Raw genomic sequence first — 14,623 nt, 5'->3', positions numbered from 1 at the left:
TGGACGATAGCGCATCATTGGTCAAGGGTGGAATCGCTTCGGGCTGATTATTCGACGCGTTTACTTGGCCATCGCGTGCCGATATATATATATATATATATATATGTATGTATATATCGACGGAGCATACGGTGGAGACGTATCGCAGTAAAATGACGAACTACCGTTTCCCTCGACCAGCTTAATGGCCGCAGTTCTCTTCCACGAGAGAGAGAGATAACTTTTTGCTCGAGCAAGCGGAGAGAATCTGGCGCCGTTTCTTCCGAAAAAGGGGCAAGAAATTTCTGTCTTTGCTCGGTCACGTTGTTTCGAGGCGAGATCGATGTCTCTTTCGGTATAATAGCAGCGATGATCCCTACTTATCGAGAACCGTTTCAACTGTGCATACACGTTTCTACAAAATTACGTTCGAACATTCTCTTATCGTTGACCTATACTACTGCACGGCGTCGCGATAGTCGCGCCAATAGACGAGTTTTTTAACGAGAGAAAGATCTTGTACAACGACTCGAAGGCGTGGGAGGATAATCGGGGAAATTAAAATTAAACGGAACGATTGAAAAATCGTTTTCGTTCCGAGTTCTTGATAAAACTTTTTCAAAATATTTAATTCGTAACATTGGGCGTATGCCTATCGGGCCATTCATCGTGATGTTTAATCGATACGAAACGAATTTTCGTTGGGCGTGTTTGGTGTTCGGGGGCGAAAAATTTCGCGCAATTTTCCAACGTGGATAATTCCTATTGTCGCCGGAAACAGAATGCCTCATCCGTTACCGAACAGTTGGCGGAACATTAATTGCAAATAGTTATACGCGAAACGAAATAAAAGGAGAACATTTTTATTTTTTTTTAAAATAATATATTTCCGTTTATTCTCTCGACAAAGGCTTCATCGTTTAATTACGGATCGTCGACTTTGTCGAAATTATTCAAACGCTCGCCAAGAAGCGATTTCGAAATTTCTCTCTTTTCTTTTTTTTTTTTGCCTCGCTTGGATCTCGCGGTGGAGATCGATTCGAAAAGATCGTAGTCGAACAATGTCGATTCGTTAAATTCCTATTTCTATTATTTCGCCGCGTAAATAAAACGTAAATAAGTACGTTATTGTGCATTCACGTTGTTCCGACCCGTGCTTTGTTCGATCAAAATTATGACTTCTCGCGTGGATACCTGTTGCTTCGAAAATTATCCCGTGTTAAAAGTATTCAAAGTAATTGGGCGAAGTCCAAGTTGAAACATCCCTAAAAATTCAACCGTTTCTCTTCCCTCTCCCCTCTCATATCTTCACAAACGTTGCACAAATCAACCATTCTCCGAATATATAAATATACATACATATATATATATATATTTTCGTATCGCATGCCACGCAAGATTTCGTCTCGTTTCAGTGCTAAAAATACACTAATACCTATATGAATTTAATTTATTACGCTATTAACACGCGTGAAGAAGAGAGGAAGGAAGGAAGGAAGGAAGTGAAAATTTCGAGGCTTTTCGATGGAAATCCTAATCCGTGATGGTAGTGGCTCGGATTCGGCCAGTGGATGGCCGAGGAGCGGGATATAACGGAGCGGTCGATCCATCATATTGGTCAATCTATCGCGGAATGGTCCCGGTGAGGTCGTTTTATCGCACGACCCATCCAATCCATCCGAATCTCTCCGTGAAAGGGGGCTGGGCGAAGTAGCGATCGTCGCGCGCTCTGTCACCACTACCACCACCGCTATCGCCACCAACACACATGGCCACACGGTGTTTCTATTTATTCGTGCGCGAGATGCAAGTTCGTATAATTGATACATGGCTGTGGTGGCGCTAGCTGAGCAAGCGACTCGATGCGGGCAAAACGCGATCGAAAAATATTGTTAGGCCAGCGATAATACGGCGGTGTATCAACCGACTGTCGCGCTGCCCCGTCAATTTATGCTTCGAGAACGCTCGCAGCGCCCTCTGCCGGTATTATTATCGACTACCTGTTCACGCACGCCAAATGAACATCGTGTAAATGCGGATCCGTGTGATTGTCTTCAATTCTTCAAATTATTATTCTGGAACAGAAAGAAAGGAAAGAATAATGTGGAGTTTATCGAGATCCATGTGATTCGCTTCTTCAAATTATTATTCGTTTTAGAAAGATTGTCAATTTCGAACAGAAAGAAAGGAAAGAATAATGTGGAGTTTAAAAGAGAGAGAGAGAGAGAAGCGTTTGGGGAATCGGAGAAACGTCTTGGTAACGGCGAGGAACGGCCTCGATCGTTCCATTTCGTTTGCATTTAAATCGGAATCAAAATATTGCCCGGCCGAAAAATCATTTTTGCCGGCCGGCGGACAATGCTCGGACGGGGAAATGCAATCAAATCGACGTTCGACGAGAAAAAAACGCCCCTTTCAAAGCGTTATATCGGCGCAACGTATATATATATAACTCGTACCTCTGTTTTGTTTCAATCGAAAAGATTCTCGTCGTCTGGATGGATTATGAAGAATCGAATGACTATAGTTTCGACACGAATTGTGAAATCCATTCGAAAACGACAGAATACATTCGCTTGACACTTCTCCTTCTTTGCTTTCTTTCAATCGAAAAGATTCTATTATATCGTTTAGATGGATTATAAAGATACACTGCGAATTATAAAATCCATTCGAAAACGAGAGAATATATTCGATGGACAGAATTATATCGTATCTCTGCTTTCTTTCAAAAAGATTCTCGTCGTTTGGATGGATTATGAAGACACGCTGCGAATTGTGAAATCCATTCGAAAATAATAAAATACATTCGCTTAGCAAATCGTACCTCTCCTTTGTTTTTTTTCAATCGAAAAGATTCTCGTTGTTTAGATAAATTATAAAGAATCGAATGAGTATATTTTCGACACGCTGCGAATTGTGAAATCCATTCGAAAACGACAGAATACATTCCCTTGGCAAATCATATCTCTCCTTCTTTGCTTTCTTTCAATCGAAAAGATTGTCGTAGTTTAGATGGATTATGAAGACACGCTGCGAAATATAAAATCCATTCGAATACAGAATACATTCGATGGACAGAATTATATTCGCCTGATACATAGTTAATCGTATCTCTGCTTTCTTTCGAAAAGATTCTCGTCTGGATTATGAAGACACGCTGTGAATTGTGAAATCCATTCGAAAAATAACAGAATACATTCGATAGACAGAATTATATCGTACCTCTGCTTTCTTTCGAAAAGATTCTCATCGTTTGGATGGATTATGAAGACACGCTGCGAATTGTGAAATCCATTCGAAAACAACAAAATACATTCGCTTAGCAAATCGTACCTCTCCTTTGCTTTTTTTCAATCGAAAAGATTCTTGTTATTTAGATAAATTATGAAGAATCGAATGACTATATTTTCGACATTGCGAATTATGAAATTCATTCGAAAACGAGAGAATTCATTTGATGGACAAAATAATATCTGCTTTCTTTCAAAAAGATTCTCGTCTGGATGGAATATAAAGAATCGAATGACTATAGTTTCGACACGAATTGTGAAATCCATTCGAAAAAGACAGAATACATTCGTTTGACACTTCTTCTTTGCTTTCTTTCAATCGAAAAGATTCTCATCGTTTGGATGGATTATGAAGACACGCTGCGAATTGTGAAATCCATTCGAATACAGAATACATTCGATAGACAGAATTATATTCGCCTGATACATAATCATACCTCTCTTTCTCCGTTTTGTTTCAATCGAAAAGATTCTCGTTGTTTAGATGGATTATGAAGAATTGCGAAATCCATTCGAAAAACGAGAGAATACATTCGATGGACAGAATAATATCTGCTTTCTTTCAAAAAGATTCTCGTCTGGATGGAATACAAAAGAATCGAATGACTATATTTTCTGCTCTGAATTGTGAAATCCATTCGACGGACAGAATTATATCCGCCTGGTACATGATTAATCGTACCTCTCCTTCTTTGCTTTCTTTCAATCCAAAAGATTCTCGTTATTTATACGCATTACGAAGAATCGAATGACTGTATCTTCCACGCGCCGCGAATTATGAAATCCATTCGAAGAGAGAATATTCCGAATGAAGTACGGAGAGGAAACTGGTGTCGAGTGGTATCTTGAACGAAAGGATTTTCGCCACGCTGCGAATTGTACTACGTATCCATTCGCAGAAGCGTGGCGGTACTCGAGGCGACATTCGACGTTGGAGAATTGAACTGGTATAGATTTTCACCACGGTAAACCGTCGGGTATCGGGCGGATAATAGCCGAATCGTACACTTTGCCCCATTATGATCCGCCCGGTAGCAGACTAAAGCCGAGTATTTACGTAATGCGGCGGTGTCGCGGTAATGCATGCATTGCACGTCCGTCGACACAGGGTTACGGAGCGTGTTAATTACTGCGTGCTCGTTACGCGTCATAAATTAATATTTCAATTACGATCTCGCTAATCCTCCGCGTGTTTCCACTCGCTCTGCTCGTCCAAAGTCGAGTAACCTTTTTATCCCCTCTCCTCTCTTTCACTTTCGAAACGGGATCCCGAGTCAAGGTGAAGAATTGCACTCGAAGAAAATTGCTTGAATTACGAGTCGAACATAGAAGAAATTGTTTAAATTACGAATCATTGAACGAAATGGAACGAAGAGATCGGAATCGAATGTGTTGCAAAAATTCTTTTATTCCGTGATTGGAGGACGGAATGGAAATTTCTTTTCGAAAGGTGTCCCAAAATTAACGCAAGATTTGAATTTGCCGCCATTTTTGCGTCAAGTTGTTGGCATTCTATTTCTCCCCCTTCCAAATTTTTTTCTATTTCACTTTTGATCCAACTTCTCGAATTATACACTGCTTCCTTATGCTCTGAGACTTTTATATATATATAGGGTGTCCCAAAATTAACGCGAGATTTGAATTTGCCGCAATTTTTGCATAAAGTTGTTGGCACCCTATTTCTTCCAAATTTTTTTCTATCTCTGGTCACTTTTGATCCAAGTCCTCGAATTATACACTGCTTCCTTACGCTCTGAGACTTTTATATATATATATATAGGATATATAGGATGTCTCAAAATTAATGCGAAATTTAAATTTGTCGCCATTTTTGCATAAAGTTGTTGGCACTCTATTTCTCCCTTCCAAATTTTTTTTTATCTCTGATTAATTTTTCCAACTCCTCGAATTATATACTGCTTTCTTATGCTCTGAGACTTTTATATATATATAGGGTGTCCCAAAATTAACGCAAGATTTGAATTTGCCGCCACTTTTGCATCAAGTTGTTGGCACCCTATTTCTCCTCCTTCCAAATTTTTTTCTATCTCTGGTCACTTTTGATCCAACTCCTCGAATTATACACTGCTTCCTTACGCTCTGAGACTTTTATATATATATAGGGTGTCCCAAAATTAACGCGAGATTTGAATTTGCCGCCATTTTTGCATCAAGTTGTTGACAAGCCTGAAGAAAGTTTGATAGCTGAAGAGAAATTTTATAGAATAATAATTCAAATCGAAATGTAATATATTCAAGATACAAGATGAGCTTCGATAAATTTAATTTTAGAATTGTTTATTTTAACATAAATATGAAAGAGGATTTAAAAGTGAATTAAAGAAATTTCTTTAATTGAATATAGTTTTAAAAGGTGTACAAATTGCCCGTCAAAATTCGGTTGTGTAATAAAGATTTGAATTTGCCGTCATTTTTGCATCAAGTTGTCGGCAAGCCTGAAAAAAGAACAGTTTGACAGCTGAGAGAGTTTAGGGTTAGTAAAAATGGAGCGTTACACGATGCAACAACGTGGAATGGATTATTAATCGTGAAAAAGTGGATGCTGCTTTTTCCAGCAAAATAATCCTAAGCGACGAAGCACATTTTCGCCTCGATGCCTTTGTCGATCGCCAAAATTGCCAATTGCGTTTGGGGTGCGGAGAAGCCGCGTGCGATTAGCGAGAAACAAACGCACCCACGACGTGTCGCCGTTTGGTGCGGATTTTGGACAGGAGGTGTCATCGGACCGTACTTTTTTGAGAAGGAGGCTGGTCGAGCAGCGACTGTTAATGGCGCTCTATATCGCGACGCGATAACACGGTTCTTTCTGCCGAAATTCGATGATATCGATGCGGCCGATACGTGGTTTCGACGAGACGATGCCACGTGCCATGCAGCCAATGAAACGATTCGATTACCGCACGAGACATTTCCTGCTCGTATACTCTCTCGTTTCGGTGATCAGAATTGGATCGTGCGATTTAACGCCATTAGATTTCTTCTTACGGGGTTATTCGAAGCGAAAGATCTACGTCGACGATCCCAATCACGCATGCATTACGAGAGGAAATTAAACGATACATCGACGAAATTCAGCCACAATTGTGCAGAAAGGTGATGAAAAATTTCGACGGAAGGATTTACGATTCGCTTAAAAAATAAATATCCAAAGACTAGAAACTCTCTTTTGTATTTAATTCAAAGCTTGCATTAATTTCGGGACATCCTTTGGAAGATGATAATTTTACGATGCGAGGGGAGCAGCGAAGTTCGATAGTCGCCGAAGAAATGCGGTGTTAGTTGGGAAGCAAAATCGGCGGCAAGTTGGAGAGAATGGAGTCACGTTCGGACAAACCTGATGCGAGCAAAATCACGATAGATTGAAACTTGGTAAATGAGGATGCAAATTCGGGAATATTCGGCCGGGGTGGATATCCGCGCGAGAACTCGACGCGTGATCGCCGCGGCGAGGCTTGAGGTTAATTCGAGAATCCGTTGAAAGGTTGGAAAATTCGGCGAGGGAAAGCTGACGCCGATCGAATCGCCACCGAAATCTTGTAAAATCGAGCGATCGAGCTCGATGGGCTCGATATTCGCTGTTCGACCAGGGAACCAATTTTACCCGACATTTTTTTTAACCTTTTATTTCATCACGCTTCGACCGAATGTGATTTTCGTTAAATTATCGTGTCTTTTAGAAGTAAGAAATTTATTGTGGAAATATTTGAATATTTATCGGTGAATTAGAGAAGCGTTACATGTCGAAGAATATTAATATTCCTGTTTAGAATAAGTGCGCCAATAATAAGGTGTAATTAAATTGCAAAATTGGAAATATTGAACGATGAATTAAAGAAGCATATATTTACATATCGAAGGATATTAATATTAATATTCACTATTCGATTAGAGGACTAACTTTACTTGACATTTTTTATTTCAATATGCTTCAACCGAGTATAATTTTCGTTAAATTATCATGTCTTTTAGAAGTAAAAAATTTATTGTGGAAATATTTAAATATTTATCGGTGAATTAGAGAAGCGTTACATGTCGAAGAATATTAATATTCCTGTTTAGAATAAGTGCGCCAATGATAAGATGTAATTAAATTGCAAAATTGGAAATATTGAACGATGAATTAGAGAAGCGTTACATATCGAAGAATATTAATATTAATATTCGGAGAACTAACTTACGTGACATTGTTAACTTTTTATTTCAATTCACTTCAACCGAGTGCAACTTTCATTAAGTTATCGAATCTTAAGTAAGAATTGTGGAATAATGAATTAGAGAAGCGTTACATGTCAAAGAATATTAATATTAATATTCGATTGGAGGACCAACTTTACCTGACATTTTTTAATCTTTTATTTCAGTACGCTTCAACCGAGTGTAATTTTCGTTAAATTATCGTGTCTCAAGAATTGTCATGAAAATATTGAATGAGATGAATTAGAGAAACGATTACATGCCGAAGGATATTAATATTCGTGTTTAGAATAAGTGTGTCAATGATAAGGTGTAATTAAATTGCAAAATTGGAAATATTGAACGATGAATTAGAGAAGCGTTACATATCGAAGAATATTAATATTAATATTCGGAGAACCAACTTACGTGACATTGTTAACTTTTTATTTCAATACATTTCAACCGAGTGTAACTTTCATTAAGTTATTGAATCTTAAATAAGAATTGTTATGGAATCATGAATTAGAGAAGCGTTACATGTCAAAGGATATTAATATTAATATTCGATTGGAGGACCAACTTTACCTGACATTTTTTAACCTTTTATTTCAGTACGCTTCAACCGAGTGTAATTTTCTTTACATTATCCTGTCTTAAGTAAGAATTATCGTGAAAATATTGAATGAGATGAATTAGAGAAGCGATTACATGTTAAAGGATATTATATTATATATAAAATATGTTATATATATTCGTGTTTAGAATAAGTGCGCTAATGATAAGGTGTAATTAAATTGCAAAATTGGAAATATTGAACGATGAATTAGAGAAGTATATATTTACATATCGAAGGATATTAATATTCGTTATTCGATTAAAAGACTTTACGTGACAACCGAGTGTAATTTTCATTAAATTATCGAGTAAGAATAAGTAAGAATTGTCATGGAATGATGAATTAGAGAAGCGTTACATGTCAAAGGATATTAATATTAATATTCGATTGGAGGACCAACTTTACCTGACATTTTTTAACCTTTTATTTCAGTACGCTTCAACCGAGTGTAATTTTCTTTAAATTATCCTGTCTCAAGTAAGAATTATCAAATGAAAATATTGAATGAGATGAATTAGAGAAGCGATTATATGTCGAAGGATATTAATATTCGTTTAGAATAAGTGCGCCAATGATAAGGTGTAATTAAATTGCAAAATTAGAAATATTGAATTAAAGAAGTATATATTTACATATCGAAGGATATTAATATTAATATTCGTTATTCGATTAGAAGACTTTACATGACAACCGAGTGTAACTTTCATTAAATTATCGAGTAAGAATAAGTAAGAATTGTTATGGAATGATGAATTAGAGAAGCGTTACATATCGAAGGATATTAATATTAATATTCGCTATTCGACCAACTTTACCTCGCATTGTTACCTTTTTATTTCACTACACTTCGACCGAGTGTAATTAATTAAATTATCGCGTCTCAAGAAAGAATTGTCGTGAAAATGAGCGAGACGAATTAGAGAAGCGATTACAACGCGGAAGGATATTGATATTTAGGATAGGATGCGCCAATGTAATTAAATTGGAAAATTTATATTACCCAAATGATGCTCGACTCGATTGGAAATGCAGGAACTAAGGGTGGTTAAGAGAATGTCGAATAGAATTTCTACGGAACTTGCGAATTCTGGGGAGTTAACTGTTGATTGGGGAAGAGGGGAACTCGATCTCGCTAGATAGTAACTAACTCTTAAACGAATACAACGCTACGAGCGACACTGGAATCCGCCTCGATCGATCCCTCGTCACTTCTGTCCCCGTTGAGGATTGGAAATGGAACCGCGTTGAGATTTTTGCGTAAAATATATATCCAATAAAAATTTTTATTCTTAATAACCGTCCCTCATCTCGCATGGTTTTCGATAAAAAACTTCGAGGAAAAAAATCCATCGATCTCGACATCGAAATCGTAATAATATTTTACACCGGTAACAGGATCGAGAAACGAGAGAAGTTTTCAAATAAACGCTCGAGCGTGGCAAATTGCAAGCGCGTAGATTGAAACAACGAAACGTGTTGCGGAGGAAATGTGTTGAGCAGGCCTCAAGGTGAGAATTAGTCGGTAAATCGAACCGAAGGCGAGAGAGATTTGGTTTGTCCATTGGAAACTGGTAAGATTGGATTACAGTTTAAGACTCGTGACGCAATTTTAGTTTGCACGCGTGCACCTGGCGCGAGAAAAGTTTTACGATTAATTGTAAAAACCGAAAGAAAGGCATGCAGGTCCGAGAAACTTTTCGCCCGACGGAAAGAAGAGTGAGAAACAATTTCATCGATCGACGAAAATGAAATATTTATATAATTGCTACGAGGAAAAAGAGATTCGATCCGATAAATTGGTCGATGATCAATCCGAAAGCTGTAATCAAGTAGGTTATCCGTTTCCACGGATTTCGTCAATTTTATAGAAATCGTGATTTATATATATATATATATGGTATATCCATTGTCGTTGGCGGGACGTCAGAGCGTAGTATTTCTTCCGATATTACGTGAAAAAGTTTTCCGCTCGAGCATGCCACATGTACAAAATGCAGGAAATATCTGGATGGTCCATAGAGGACGATGTCCATCCGTACAGTCAATATCTGTCTTTAACCTTAGAATGGTTGGCTGGTTGCTGGGGAACGTGTACTATTGAACTGCATCTCCGGAGTTTGGTCGTCGTAAAAGTATTCTGTCAATATTAAACGCGAACAATTTTGATATAGTTGCTTGAACATACCTTTGTACGTAGATTAAACTCTTTGTGGAGAATGGATATTTCATTTGCCGTCTATCGATGAATTTCTTTTTTTTCTTTCTTTTTTTTTTTTTTTTAATATCTTATATTAGATCGTGTCACTCGTGAAATTGCCCGTTTCTCGTTGATCGGGAGAGAAACGATACGTTTTCGAAACTATAATCTTTATTCGATCAAAATACGGGGCATCGGGTTTATAATACATAACCTCTCCATCGAAAAAGTCGATAGAATCTTCTTCGAAAGCTAATATTTCGATACTCGTACAGGAATAATATACAGGAATTCGTTCACTTTAGAAAAAAAACAGTTAAATAATACAGAAAAAAGAAATATAAGAGGGGGACGCGAAAATACGCCAAGCAAAATATACAGGTTGAATAGAGTTTCACGAATCGCACTTGATTGTAATTTTATATTCTAAAAACTTGGTGTGGTACAACACTAACGTTTACGTCGTTTGCCGGATCAAAAAATTACTTTCGCAGGAATAATATTCTAAATTCGTTCGCTTTCGAAAAGAAAAAAAGAAGACGTACAAGCACAACGCGAAGATACACCGAGCAAAATATATATACACAGGTTAAGTAGACTTCAACCGAGTGGCGGTTGATCGTCGTCTCGTATTCTAAACTTGGCAACGCCTCGTACGCCTATAACCTAATACGTCGCTTACATCGTTGCCGGATCAAAAAATTATTTTCGCACGCGACAAATATATTCGCGTCATCGATCCTATTTATAAACTTTATTGCGTACCATATCGCGTGCACGTTGCGTATTCGAGAGCGTATTTCTCCTCTCAGTTTCTCCTGTCGTTTACATTCGACGAAACAGTGGCAAAATGACGCGTTTCGAAAATAAACGACGGAAACGATAAACGGGCGGCAGCGTGGTTTTTCGAATCGCGTTCGATCTTTGTGAAATCTTTTCTTTTTTTCTGTTTGTTTGTTTTCCTTTTTTCCTCTCTCTCTCTCTTTGTTTGTACGCACAATTCCGCGTTTTGCAATTCGAATAACCTTAATATTTGCATCTCGGGGGACGGAAAGAGAGTTGTGAAAAAAGGAGAGAGAAACAGAAGGGAAAAAAGGAAAAGAATCGGCCGGAAAAAAATGGTGAAATACGAGGGGCCGTAACCGAGTATGTAACTTTCGCTGAATCGCGACGGTAGTTTTCAACCGATCGTGCGAAACGGAAGCATCGCGGCTACAGTGTAATTTCGGATTCATGAATAAATATCTTCCCAATGGCGCTGCTCTGTATGTTTGCGGTTAGAGTGGGGCGGGGGCAGGGAGATGCGAGAGAGGGAGAGAGAAAAACGCGCGCACCCGTTTTTTTCGAAAATAACGAAGAAAAATACTATTCCGCCGGTTCAGAGCGTCAAATCCCCGCCAATGGAAGATAAAACAATAGCATCGAGCGATATAAATTTTTGCTAATCTGTTGGCGAATAGTTTGGCCACCTGCTCCTAGATTGATGCTCCCTGCACGCCACAGAAATCTATCAAACGAACGTTCCCCATTCTGACGTGGGGAATGAAACTCCGATCGTCGTCATCCACCTCGCCGAATATCTCTCTTTATTTCTTTCTTTTTTTTTTCTTCTTCCTCGAACAGAGAAAATACAATCAAGGGGGATCGTAATTTAAAGGAGAAGAAAGTTTTCCTTTCCTTTTTTTTTTATCTTTATTATATTCTCTCTCTCTCTCTCTTTCTCTTTACAATCTTTTAAAAAGTTTTATCACACGCTCACCGAGCTAGACGCGCGATTGCGGACACTTTTTGCGGAAAGAGTCGAACTCGTCCCGGGGCCAATATCGATAAATTTTGCGGGTGAATTTTTATGCACAGTTTTCGGACTCTTTATCGGATCCTCTGGGATCCTATTGTTCGTTCCCTTCCCCCCTCCTCTCGTTCGCGATTTACGACCGCGTTACGAAATGCTCGAAATATATCCTCGATCGAATATTAAAACACACGTTTACACCGCGGAGAGAGGATGAATTTTTATACCATTTTTTTCGCGAAACGAATATATCCTTCTTCACCGAAGAACGAAGAAACGTGAAAATCGATCGGGCGAACTCTCTTCTTGCTTCTTCGCCAATGATCCGCGGTTCGAAGTGGACAAATGAGCGGGTAAAACAAACGGAACGGTAATTCGCGATCGATGGTAAATAGGAACTTGATTAAAGATAAATCGTTCCCCGAAGGGACTATCCTCTCTTGGACGGAAAAAAAAAAGAAATTGCCATTGCGCTGGAGAAAGAGAGAGAAACAGAGAGAAAGGATACGTTGAATTTTCCATGCGATTCCATCCAGTGAAAAGTGTAGAGAGTGGGATAATCGGGTTGAGCACAGTTGTTTAGGAGTGGGGGAATTGGTCGAGGAAGGTGGCGATCTCTGGCGAAAAAACGCGGCGCGTGGCGACAAGGTGGAACGGGAGGGGTGGGGAGGGTATTATTCTCAATTTATCTCTCGCCCACTTAGCCTCGTCTATTTCGTGGCATCGGTTCTCAAAGGAATACTCGCGGCGGTTGGTTCGCCCGATCGATATCTCGGGGAACGTGCCTCGGCTTTTTGCCTGGCCCCAGCCTTCCTCACGATACGTCACGATTCCTCTTATAATAACCCTCTTTGAAATTTCCAATAGATTTTCTCTCAGCTCTCTACAATGATCCCGTTTATTAAAAACGCGATTTCAACGACCATCCGTTCGAATGGATATACACCAATGTTACATAATATCGACACGCGAAAATACGGTGGGCAAATAATTCGCGAACAATTATGCGATAATTTTTTTATTCGATACAATATCTATATCTATGTATATGTATACAGATTTTGCTAATTACCAAGCCAACCCAATTAACATTTTGCACTCGGATCGCGCCCGATATACATGTACGGCCGCATTGATTAACAAAAATATACCGTCCGTGCCGAATAATCATCGGACGAGAATATCTCGATACGAGCGGCAAATAATAATTATTTCCACGCGTCTCTCCACTTCGTTCGTCAGTAGATGAACGTGCTCGCCGTTAATCGATCAATTATAGAGTCAATAACAATGTAAGTAGTATTTAACAACGAATTAATTCCTCCCCTCTCTCTCCCGGCGACCGGTCCCCGGCAAATAATAGAGGGAGCCCGAGTCAACAGCGAAACTGCATCCACCGTAATTGCATGATACGGATCAGGTGCTTCGGCTCCTGTGTACCGCGTTGGACGGAACGCGGGCATCGGTGAATTTTCGGCGGCTCGATTCCATCCCATCCTATATCTGCGCGTCTATATATCGCGAGTAATATCGCGTCCGGCAGAGCTAGTATATTTCGACAGTTTGGGTGTCGGCCGATTTCAAGATTCCCTCCGCAATTTTTTTTTTTTCAATTTTCGTCGAAATCTTGGTTCGATTATTGGATTGGATCCTTCCTTCCGGATCTTTTTTCGAAAAAAAAAAGAAGGAAGCTTCTAAACGCGCTCACGGTTGGATTATATGGATTTATACAAACGATATGTATAATTTTTAATATGCCTTCGCAAGGAAGGAAGAGTTTTGAGTAGCGCAGAGTATATTTCGACAGTTTGTCGATCGATTTCAAGATTTTTTTTTAATCGTCGAAAGAAATCTTGTTTCAATTATTGAATTGAATCTTTCTTTAAAGAGAAAAGAAGAAAGCTTCTAAACACGTCCCTCGGTTGGATTATATGGATTTATACAAACGATATGTATAATTTTTAATATGCTTTCGCAAGGAAGGAAGAGTTTCGAGTAGCGCAGAATATATTTCGACAGTTTATCGATCGATTTCAAGATTTTTTTTCAATCATCGAAAACGGGATCTTGGTTCAATTATTGAATTAAATCTTTCTTTAAAAAGAAAAGAAGAAAGTTTCTAAATGCGCTTCTGATCGTTTATGTGGATTATATGGATTTACGTATAATTTCATAATTGTATAATTTTTGATATTTCTTCGCAAAAAGGAAGGAAGAGTTTTGAGTAACATAGAATATATTTCGATAGTTTATCGATCGATTTCAAGATTTTTTTTCAATCATCGAAAACGGGATCTCTTCAATTATTGAATTGGATCTTCCTTCAAACAAACAAAAAGAAGAAAACTTCTAAACGCGTTCACGGTTGGATTATATGGATTTATACGAACGATATATACAATTTTTAACATTCCTTCGCAAGGAAGGAAGAGTTTCGAGTAGCATAGAATATATTTCGACAGTTCGGTCAAGATTCAAGATTCCACAATTTTTTTCAATCGTCGAAAACGGTTCAATTATTGAATTTTTCTTCAAACAAAAAAGAAGAA

General features: G+C 38.5%; 1 protein-coding gene and 1 long non-coding RNA gene across 5 annotated transcripts in view; one reads left to right on the top strand and one right to left on the bottom strand.

The window, feature by feature from the left end:
* Positions 1 to 14,623, top strand: part of LOC726948 (suppressor of lurcher protein 1) — a 388,735-nt gene that overhangs the window by 55,019 nt on the left and 319,093 nt on the right. The window lies entirely within an intron of this gene.
* On the bottom strand, positions 846 to 14,293 carry LOC102655477. Its single transcript, XR_409733.3, has 2 exons — positions 10,271 to 14,293; positions 846 to 2,054 (listed from the first exon to the last, which is right to left on the bottom strand). It is a non-coding gene; the product is annotated as an uncharacterized LOC102655477 (long non-coding RNA).

This window comes from Apis mellifera, linkage group LG15, assembly GCF_003254395.2.
Source record: "Apis mellifera strain DH4 linkage group LG15, Amel_HAv3.1, whole genome shotgun sequence".
Lineage (NCBI taxonomy): Eukaryota > Metazoa > Arthropoda > Insecta > Hymenoptera > Apidae > Apis > Apis mellifera.
This window is presented reverse-complemented; position numbering and strand designations above follow the sequence as displayed.